This window comes from Fundulus heteroclitus, chromosome 9, assembly GCF_011125445.2.
Source record: "Fundulus heteroclitus isolate FHET01 chromosome 9, MU-UCD_Fhet_4.1, whole genome shotgun sequence".
NCBI classification, from domain to species: domain Eukaryota; kingdom Metazoa; phylum Chordata; class Actinopteri; order Cyprinodontiformes; family Fundulidae; genus Fundulus; species Fundulus heteroclitus.
In genome coordinates, this window is record NC_046369.1 from 39,548,346 (window position 1) to 39,559,047 (window position 10,702).

Below are 10,702 nucleotides of genomic sequence, written 5' to 3' on the forward strand. Positions count from 1 at the left end.
GCACCTGCAGCTCTCCAGCTCCCTCTCCAGTCCTCCAGCTCTTGCAGTCCCCATCATCCTGCTCCAGTCCAGTAAAGACAGCGGGTCTCATCTTCAATAATCATCTTCTCAATAAAATCCTTAAAAAACACGCATCTCTGTTGTGGTTGTGTTCGGGTTCAGTCTCAAATCATGACAGCAACAGGCAGGTGCACATAACACAGACAAAATTACATAAGGATTTGTTATTGTCTTCACCGTACCCCGTCTACAGTGAAACACCCTCGGTGGACCCAGCTCTTTTTACCCAGTCAGGCGACCCCCACTTACTTATTACCTTGAATATAGGACGGATAAAACAGACAAGTATACATTTAGTTATATTTTATCTACGTAAAGACAGAGAAACAGTTACAGTCACTCCAGCGCTGATGGGCTCTTGATCGGCAAGAAGCCCCGATTGCTCATCACACAAACAATATATAGGGATCTAGGTACACACCTATGCAAGGGCTGTACACATCCAAACTGTGACATCAGTAGAGAAACTGTGTCACCTCCAGGGTGGTATCTGATAGATATGTGCCAATCTTTTGGGTCAGTGCTATCTAAGTGTGCCATGCAGTTCTGGGATAAACAGCTTGTTCCACTTGACCTCGTTGATATCCTAACAGACCCCCTGATGATGTGCCTAAATGTCACATCACCAAAGATGATCAACCAGTGGAACGACAGCTCTCAGGCTGTCCCTCTCCCAGAACAGTCGGTCATTCCGTCCAGTCCAAGCAATCCAAGCACGTCAGCTTCCGGCTTCCAGAATCCATCCATCCGTGATCTCCATGGCAGTCGATAGTGCGGCTCAGTCTCTGGGGTCACACAATCTCTGCTGGTGTGCCCGAAAGGCACATCATAAAAAAACAGTCCAGTTGTCCGTTAGCCCCCCCTGTTGGTGTGCCCCAAAGGCAGATCACAATGACAACAGTACCAAGAAATGGGCCAGACAAACCTCAATGGAAACATCTTAGCATCAATCAGCATAAATACTTTATAATTCAGCATTTTTTACTCAAGACCACAGTCCAAGCATTTTATCTACAATTTAGGGTTCAACTAATTGAGCTTGGCCTGTTTTAGGTTCCTATGCACACATTATTTTAAGTTTACTTTAGACTAGGTAAGCTAAGGCTGTTCAGTAATCAAGGCCAAATTCGTCTACTCTACCTCCACCCCAAGAAACCTCCTACTTGGTTCTCCACCCCCAATTCACATGGACAAACATCTATCACTTTTGAACCTCACAAATCCAAGAGTACCAGTAGAGGGCACCACAGGGCGGCCTGGATCTTCAGCAGAAAAACCCCATCTCGTCTAAGAAATGGTAAAAAACTGATGGAGCCCAGTCTAGGGGAATCCCATTCTGGGCCAATCTGAGCGAGAAGACACCCCGTATTGAATCTAAGAAATTAGACTTACCGAGTAATTTATGGATCTGTGATACCCATCAGATCCTGGTTCTCTGTATAACAAAGCAAAAAGATTGTAAGAACTGTATGTCTAGGTGGGTGTGTCTGTAACAGACAGTTTCCATTTTTAATCATAAAGCCATAGCGATCATCATATTGCAACATCAAAGTGTAAACGTCATAACAGATAAAATCAAACATGGAAGTCAGTGGAAAAGAGAAAAGAGAAAAATCAGTTTTGTGATATAAAAAGAGTCTCTATGTCAATAACGCAAGTAAAAACGTCAAGGCCAGTCTGAGCACGTGGCAGGCATGAATCTATTCGCTCATAAGTGGTCAGCTCAGGGTTCTCAGGCAACTGCTCCTTCGTGGCAAAACAAAAAGAGAGACAGAAAAAGAAAAATTCACAGTTCTCTTGGCATGTTCCTCCCAAACTTCTTAAAGGCATACTATGCAACATTTTTTAGTTAATTAATGTGTTCCATACCGTTTTGGATGATTAAATGAGTAATTTCAGGTCGAACTAAGGTTTTCTCGGCCGCCCTGGTGGTCTGTGGGGGAAATACCGCACTTGCAATTGCAGGAGCACTCGGCCCGCACTCACAGGCTCAGTAGTCTCGAGAAAGACCGCGAGAGTCGGTCTTGCTTTACAGCGAGAACTGCTATACGCCCCTGGTGAAAGGCGTGCTCGTTGCTAGCGCAGTGGCGATATTTGTGCAGTTATCATGGCGGAACCAGCGAAAAAACAGCGAAAGCCCATGTTGGAGCAGGCAAGAAAGAGGAAAATGGCTCTGGACAGAGAGAAGAGTCCTACACGGGTGAACATCGGGCAAGCTTTTTTCGAATGGCGACAGCTAAAAGAAAAAGAAGGCTGCAAGGCTGACGCGGACCTCGCGTTTCTGCTGATGCGATTGTAAGTAACATTGTAGAGTTTCCCTCATGCTACGGCCTCGCCGACATTCCAAAAAAAATAATAATAAAAAAATAAAACTAACTCGATATGCGCGCAAAGCTTGTCTCCCTCCCGCTCCGCTCAGCCGGTCATCGGCGCAAAGCTTGTCTCCCCCCGCTCCGCTCAGCCGGTCATCGGCGCAAAACTTGTCTCCCCCCCGCTCTGCTCAGCCGGTCATCGGCGCAAAGCTTGTCTCCCCCCCGCTCCGCTCAGCCGGTCATCGGCGCAAAGCTTGTCTCCCCCCCCGCTCCGCTCAGCCGGTCATCGGCGCAAAGCTCGTCTCTCTCTCCCCGCCGGTCGTCCGGTAAGCAAATTCCTAGTCCGTGTCCGTATTTGTTTAGGCCTCTGTAATTTTGTTCTTTGCGTTTTAAGTGAGGACCTGGTCAGGATACAGACAGTCATCTCCGATGCTCCTTTTGGCAACCCCAGCAAACCCAAAAACAAAAAATGTTCACAGTCAGTGTTAGGTTACAGGTAATCCTTGTGGGAACCCAACGTTGTCTCCTGTGTCCAACCTAGTTCCAAGTGCCTTGGCCATTGAAACACTCCACCACCTGTGACAAATCTCTGACATTTTCAAACCACAGCAGCTATTCCTGGGTGTCCACACCCCCTGTCTGTGAAATTTCTCTCGTCGTAAACCCAGGCTTTCAGTTTATCTCCTGTTAAGTGTCCCCCTTTAGAGCCCATTTAACCCAAGTTGCATATTGTTGAATCCCCATTTTTAAATGTTCTTTTGTTAAGAGTCCAAAAGTGTGTTCTAGGTGCGTTTCCTGAAGGCCAACCTCTCCATGTCATGTTCGTGAAACCTTGTAGTTGAATTCCATCACCTGTGAAGCAAAGCAGTCATGCATAGTCCTGTTCAAGATGTTTTTAGCACAGCAGGAGTTTCACTGTCGGGTGCCATTGCAGCTCTGACGTTCTTCAGAGCCAACCTTCATGCATTGGTATCATGTTCAAGCTGTTATCCTCCTATCATCATCTTGTGTCCAGGAGTCACTTCTGCTGTCCTGACCAGATTCCAAACGTCCAACTAATTTAATTGACCCCATTTCTTTTCTTCATGTAAGCAAGAGGATAATAATTAAATTATCGTGGTCTAAACGAAAATAGTCGGCTGTGTTTTTTCCCTTCTGGGTGTTTTAACATCTAGTTAAAGGACAACTATTGTAATATTTTGTGTTTTAACAGAGAGATGTTAAGTCTCCTAAAACCTTTTAGGTAACTGTGTACAATTCCAAACTATTTACACTGGTGCTTTAATCCCTAATTTACCCATGTTATTTAGTAGAATAAGTCATTATTCTAATATTGCAGTTTTATCCATTTAAGTCCTTAATCTTTGTGGTGCTTTATTGATGTCTGCCAGAGTGGCAGATTTTACAGGCATCCTAATTATTTGGTTCTTATTTTCACCTCTGCTTACTTTAAGATACCCAGTAAATGTGGTGCTCACAATTTCTCCTTCGCTTGAACAAGGTTAAAAGGTTTAGAGTTTATTCTGCCTTTATTGAAAAATTGGCCTGCTCACTTGTTCATTGATTCGTTTATGCTATTAACTGCTGCTGTAATGCTTACTTCAACTTTTTCGCCCACTAATTCTTTCGTGATCATAATTATCGCTCATTGAATTAAATTAACTTTTTTGTCTGAATTGCATACATTGTTCTTATCCACTTTCTTTTAACGTTTAAACGGCCCCTCTATGTATCCCACTCGTTGCTTTAATCACCAATATTCATAAATTGTCGAACCTGTTTAAGTTTAGCATAATTTCTTAAGCTGCTCTATGCTTTCATCACGTAACTTAACATTTTGGTGCAAAATAAAGTTCTTTTAGCGGTGTCCCCTATTTCGTCTCGTGCACCTTGTGTTTTACGAAGCTTGTTGTATCTTAAAAGCGCCTCTTTGAATCTTAGTCAAATCCCTTGTGGGGCTAATCAAATTCCAAAACATATCTATATATGTTTTAGATGATTTAAATAAAAACTTTGTTAGAAAAGTAAAAGAAAATCCTTCATATAGCGGCTCCTTATCTCATCTTTGTGTCCAGACCAGAACCTCATGTCCGAATGCGTTTAATCTGAAAGTTTTCTCCTAAGCGCATCCGCCAATGTGTTTGTTTCTAATGTGTGTTTTGTTTTTTACTTGTGTGCAGGAAAATCTGATGTGAAATGCAGAAGGGGTGTCTGCCAACTCATCTTTGTTTTGTGTTGCGGTCCATTGAAGGTTATCTGATGCCTCTTTCTTTGCCCTTCCCATTAGTTGTCCGTTTTCAGTCCTCATGTCTGAGTTCAGCAGCACAACATCCTTCCAGGACGAGCATTGTCAATGAATCTTCTTTCTCCAATTGTTGTGCCTGAAACCACAAGGAATTCTGCCAGCATTTTGCCAATTTGGATTTTTTCCAAAATTAAACTGCCTAATATACAAGAATTGTCCATCTTCATCCGTAGTGTAGTGTACATAAGTTGAAAAGAAAAAATTTAAAACAAAGATTACAGTAAAACTGTCTCAAAACAAAATCAACCACATCGTTCCCTCTAAAACGAACTATCCTTAAAGTTCTTCACCTTTACCCCAGATCTTGATCCCTTAAAAAAATTTAACCAAGCAAAATATTTTAGATAGTTCAACCTCTTTGTATAAGTTAAATAAAAAAAACATATTTCTCTTAACCTTGTAGCATCACATTCCCCATTAAACCTCTATGCAGCTTCTGTAAAAATTGCTAATTTTTGTTCAAAATTTGATTAAAAACTGGATTAGGCAGGAGTCAAGTACATCACCTTTTTTTGTTTTTTTGTCCCCTGGACCACTGTGGCACCGCTTGGTACTAACTTGTCTCTGAGAATGCCTAAGAAAAGAGATTAAAATCTCTCTGTTAGCATATTCCAATTATATATGACCAGGTTTTTGTAAGAAAAAGGCAGAAAACAGGATAGAAATGTTAATGTGAGTCAGTGGAGAGGGGAACAGTGGGAAGGGCTTCCAGAGTTCAGAGTTCCAGAGTTATCATACAACCTGAAAGAGCTCACTTTCCAGAGTCTTCTGTTGGAACAAAGGTGGCTTTGCAGCTTCATCTCCTGTCATCTGAAAGAAGTAACTCAGTGAAAAACAATTCTGTTAGTGTATTAGGTGACAAAAGAAAACCTGGTCTTTTTAGTATCTTGGTTCTTAATGTGATGTGTCTAAGTTCTTGGTTGGTCCAGGGGAGGTAGGAATCTCTTGTTCCTTTTCTTTCAGCATTTTGTATTAAAACATCTCCTTCTCTTAATTTATTTGCCGAGCAACCTTGAATGTTGTCACTTTTTTGCCACTGGTGATGCAAAAATTAAATCAAAGGAATTATTTGTAAGATAAGATAAGATAGTCTTTATTGATCTCACAATGGAGAAATTCACTCGTCACATCGGCTCATACAAGAAGGTGCAGAGTAGGGAAGGTGCATTCAGTTATATACAGTGAGTCTTCATATATACAATGGGTCAAAAAGAATACCAAAAAAATAAAAATACAAAAAAGGAAATAGGAATGTCTCATTTACATTCTTAGTGGTCTATATATATATATATATATATATATATATATATATAAACATATCTATATACTTAAATATATACATATATCTATGCCCCTACATACATACGTACCTACGCGTATATACGTGCATATACATTGTATACATTTGTACATACATACATACATACATACATGTGTACTGACTTATGTTCAGGTGTTTAAACAAAGAAACAAAACAAAGAAAATAAACCAACCAATAAACCAAAGAAAATTAACAAAGAAATAACCAATATATATATAAAACAATAAAATCCCAAAAATAAAATGTCTCCCAAGGAGCGTAATCTGCCTTGTTCTAATATAATATTGTCTTATAGCATTCTTTTGATTTCTTTCTAGCCTTTTTATTCATGCAAATTTAATTAGAAATGCTTTTCAATATAAACAACATCCCAAATCTCTACTGATCTACTTTCCTAAAGTGACTTGACTTAGTTATTTGTGAGCACTAGCAATGATTTTCTCTTTAACTTTATGAACTTCTAGTGTCTCTCTCCCTTTGAGGGTTTCCCCCCGTGATTCAGATTCAAAAACACCGTCCAAAACAAAAACAAGATTAGAATTAAAACCGCAAGCAGCGTCGATCGGCCCTCGCAGCCAAGCGCCGCTCTGGCCTATTGGCCACCGCGGGGGTTCGCGCACCGCCTGCCGCCAGCCACCGCAGAAGATGTCACGCATTTTCCCCGCCCGTCCACCGGGCGATACACATGAACGCGTTGGAAAGCGCTCCCCCACGACTCACAAAAAATCTGGTGCAGATCGGTCAATGCAGCGAGGAGATACAGCCATTGAATAATGATAATGCACTTGGACACCGGGCCGAACTAAATCGTTCGGCGGGCCAGATCCGGCCCGCGGAGCATAGGCTTGACACCCCTGGTTTAAAAATTAGTATACCAATTTAATCAAAGGTATCTTACTAGCTGTTAATCCAGCTTCATGTGAAATGTTAGCAAAACCTTTTTAGTTATTTAAAGTTAATTGTTATTTCATGTGTTTAAGGGTTTTGTTTCTTGCATTAAGACAGCTTTTATGAAAGTTTGACAGTTAAATATGTGGATACACACCCAAAAGTAATAATGTAAAAGTAACACTTTAGCAATTGGAATATTGCTAAAGTAACACTTTAGCAATATTATACATGTGTATGTTGTGTACCAACTTTCGTAATTCCTAACAGACCACTTCACTCTCAGACTGCAGGTCTTCTGGTGGTTCCTAAAGTCTCTAAAACCACAATGGGAGGCAGGTCCTTTAGTTATCAGGCTCCTCTCCTGTGGAACCAACTCCCAGTTTTGGTCCATGAGGTAGACACCCTGTCTACTTTTAAGACTAATCTTAAAACTTTCCTTTTTCCATCCATCCATCGTCTCACGCTTATCCGGGGTCGGGTCGCGGGGGTAGCAGCTTCAGTAGGGAGGCCCAGACGTCCCTCTCCCCAGCAACTTGGGCCCGCTCCTCCGGGGGAATCCCAAGGCGTTCCCAGGCCAGATGAGAAACATAGTCTCTCCAGTGTGTCCTGGGTCTCCCCCTCGGCCTCTTCCTTGTGGGACGTGCTCGGAACACCTCACCAGGGAGGCGTCCAGGAGGCATCCTGACCAGATGCCCGATCCACCTCAACTGGCTCCTCTCGACGTGGAGGAGCAGCGGCTCTACTCTGAGTCCTCCCTGGATTACTCCCTATCTCTAAGGGAGAGCTCAGACACACTATGGAGAAAACTAATTTTAGCCGCTTGCATCCGGGATCTCATTCTTTCGGTCACGACCCAAAGATCATGACCATAGATGAGGGTAGGAACATAGATCGACCAGTAAAGCAAGAGCTTTGCCTTTTGGCTTAGCTTCGCCTTTTGGCTGTCATTACAGCTTTTACCTTTTTGTTCTCTCTCTTTTTTCTTCATAGTAGATACACCTGGTCTGGCGTTCTGTTAGATATGGCATCATCCAGGGAAGACTGATCACCCGCTACTACCATCTAATGTAGAACAGATTACAGGATCAATGTGTGCTTCTTTTTCTGTCTTGTTGTGTCTCTGCTCTGTCTTCTGTAACCCCCAGTCGGTCGAGGCAGATGACCGTTCATACTGAGCCCAGTTCTGCTGGAGGTTTTTCCTTCCTGTTAATGGGGAGTTTTTTTTCCCGCTGCCGCTTCATGCTTGCTCAGTATGAGGGATTGCTTCAAAGCCATGGATAATGCAGATGATTCTCCCTGTAGCTCTATGCTTCTTCAGGAGGGAATGCTGCTTGTGAAGACTTTGATGCAATCAACTGGTTCCCTTATATAGGAATCTGTATAATCTGATCCAATGTGTATAATCTGATTGATTCTGACTTTGTAAAGTGCCTTGAGATGACATGTTTCCTGAATTGGTGCTATATAAATAAAATTGAATTGAATAGCTTAAAGCATAGCTTGGGGCTGATCATTTAAAATGTTCTAGGGGGCGCTATAGAGAAATTAGGTCACGCCCACCAAAGTTTGTTATGGATTCCTGTCGGGGGGTGGATAAGGATGTATCCAAATGAGTTTTAAGCAGCTCGGCCCAAAACTGTGAAATTCAGAGCCAAACGTATGACAGTGGCGTTTGAGGTGACTTCGCCACGCCGCCCGGCTCCATCGAATCCACTTGGGGTTGGAATCCACAACACACCAACATGTCTTCTGTCTCTGGACACAGTTTCATGTTGATTAGCTCACAGGGGTAACATAGCGACCGTTTACAGCAAAACATGACACTTCCTTTTGTCAGGGGGTGTGGCCTAAATTATGTCATCATTTGATCATTGGATTTTGTAGAAGATCCAATGATGATCAATCACGGACAGTTTGGTGCCCCTGTGCATTTCTGTGTAGATATAACACTTTAATTTTTTTTGGCAAATAGGTGAACTTTGACCCCTGCTAACGCCCCTTCAGCATGCTTAAAAACTCACCGTTTTGATACCTTTTAATTGGCCATGCCTTATGATCAGACTGACAGAGTTTCAAGCCGCTCGCTCGAAATCCCTAGGAGCAGTTCGATGAAATACCAATGCTATAAACGTCAAAAACTGGGTCAAAATCAGACCTTCAATCTAAAATGGCCAACTTGCTGTGATACTTGTGTAGCACCCGTATCACAGTACTAACTGCGCTACTGGACCAGTTCTAGGCTCTAAGGAGTGGGGAGCAAGAAAAATAACACCAGAGACCGCTTCTTTCTATGGAAAAGGCCGGCAGTTTACTGAATGCAGAACACACACATAAAATACAACACATGAACTTAAAAATACCCTGCAGATTCTTAATAATGAGGTAAATATAAATGGGAAAAAGAGAGAAGGGGGAAAAAAAAGTATACCACTCTTCTTTTTACTCTTTAGTTTACCTAGTTTGTTTTAATAAGACTAATCTAATTAGACCAATCTATTTTTTCCTAACTCGTTATCCATTCTTTTTCAGGTAGGTAAATACCTTCAAACACAAGTAAATCAAAACGGACCACAATCTTTCAAATCACATTCAGAGACACAAACATATGAAAATCAAAGTATGGCACTTTAAATTCAAATTCAAGTCTCAATGCAAGTTCAGATGTTCAGTTCAACAAAAAGTCTCAGTTGATTCAGTCCAAAAACAAAATAATAATTCAAACAGTTCTCAGTTCTGTTCAATTCGATTTGAACTGGTTCCTGATATTCCTACCGCTCCGGCAGCAATTACCACACGCAAGAGAGTCTCTCCTTGATGCGATGGAAAAGATGAATTGAAGGTCTAGGTCTGGCTCGCCATCTAGAGTCCCGTCTGTGAACGTGCACACCGCAGACCAATCTTCACTCCGACCGAGCTTCCAACCGAACAAAAAAACCCGACCTGCGTAACAGGCCATAACACAATAAAACTCTTTTTAAATCCTCAGATTGTACAAATAAATTCTTCTTTTCTAAACCCAATATAATAATTGGATAACAATTTATGGCGGAGCGTTTCTTCGCCGATAGCTACGTTTTTAACGTTAGCTCCCCGCCAAAAGGAAAAAAGTACAACACGGTAAAAACGCAGAAAAATAAATACAAAACTCACCAAAACCGATGTAATTTGGTTCTCATAAAATCCCTGTCCGTTCCCGACCAGGTAAATTATGTTTTTTCAACTATAATATTAACTTTTTCTGTTAATTAATCACCGCTCTTTTCCTCCGACTCCTCCTCTGCTCTCTCTCTCTCGCTCTAGTCTGTGCACTGCAGCGTCACCCAGATGCAACGTCTGTGACGCTGGTTTCTTAAAGGGGCAGGGACGTTATTTCTGTCTACAGACTTTTAATCAACTTTGTTTAATCCTACCTATGTCGGGTTTTAACATGGGTTACACTTGCACTATGGCATTAATTGTAAATTCTGAGCATCTTGGTGAGCTCTACAACTGTACCCAATCTCATGTCTCTATGATGAATTAAGTGAATAGCAAAGGGTCCTTTGAAAATTGCTAGGTGGCGCCATTGAGGCATTTTTCTTTTGATTTTGGTGACGACCTTAAAATACAAAATTCAGTCTTCATGCATCTGCCAAGTTTGGTGAGTTTTTGAATATGATAAAGCCCCCAAAAAGGCCCCTCTTTAGGGTGTCAGCTTAATAATAATTAACACTACAGATACAATAGGCCTTGGCAGCGCTTTGCTGCTCGGGCCTAATAATAATAAGAAACAGTACAGATACAATAGGCCTTCGCAGCGCTTTGCTGCTCGGG

At 41.8% G+C, this 10,702-nt stretch overlaps 1 long non-coding RNA gene across 1 annotated transcript; it reads right to left on the reverse strand.

Moving 5' to 3' along the window:
* Positions 1–9,174: 9,174 nt before the first annotated feature.
* LOC118564220 lies at positions 9,175–10,461 on the reverse strand. Its single transcript, XR_004931731.1, has 2 exons — positions 10,040–10,461; positions 9,175–9,829 (listed from the first exon to the last, which is right to left on the reverse strand). It is a non-coding gene; the product is annotated as an uncharacterized LOC118564220 (long non-coding RNA).
* Between the last annotated feature and the right edge of the window lie 241 nt (positions 10,462–10,702).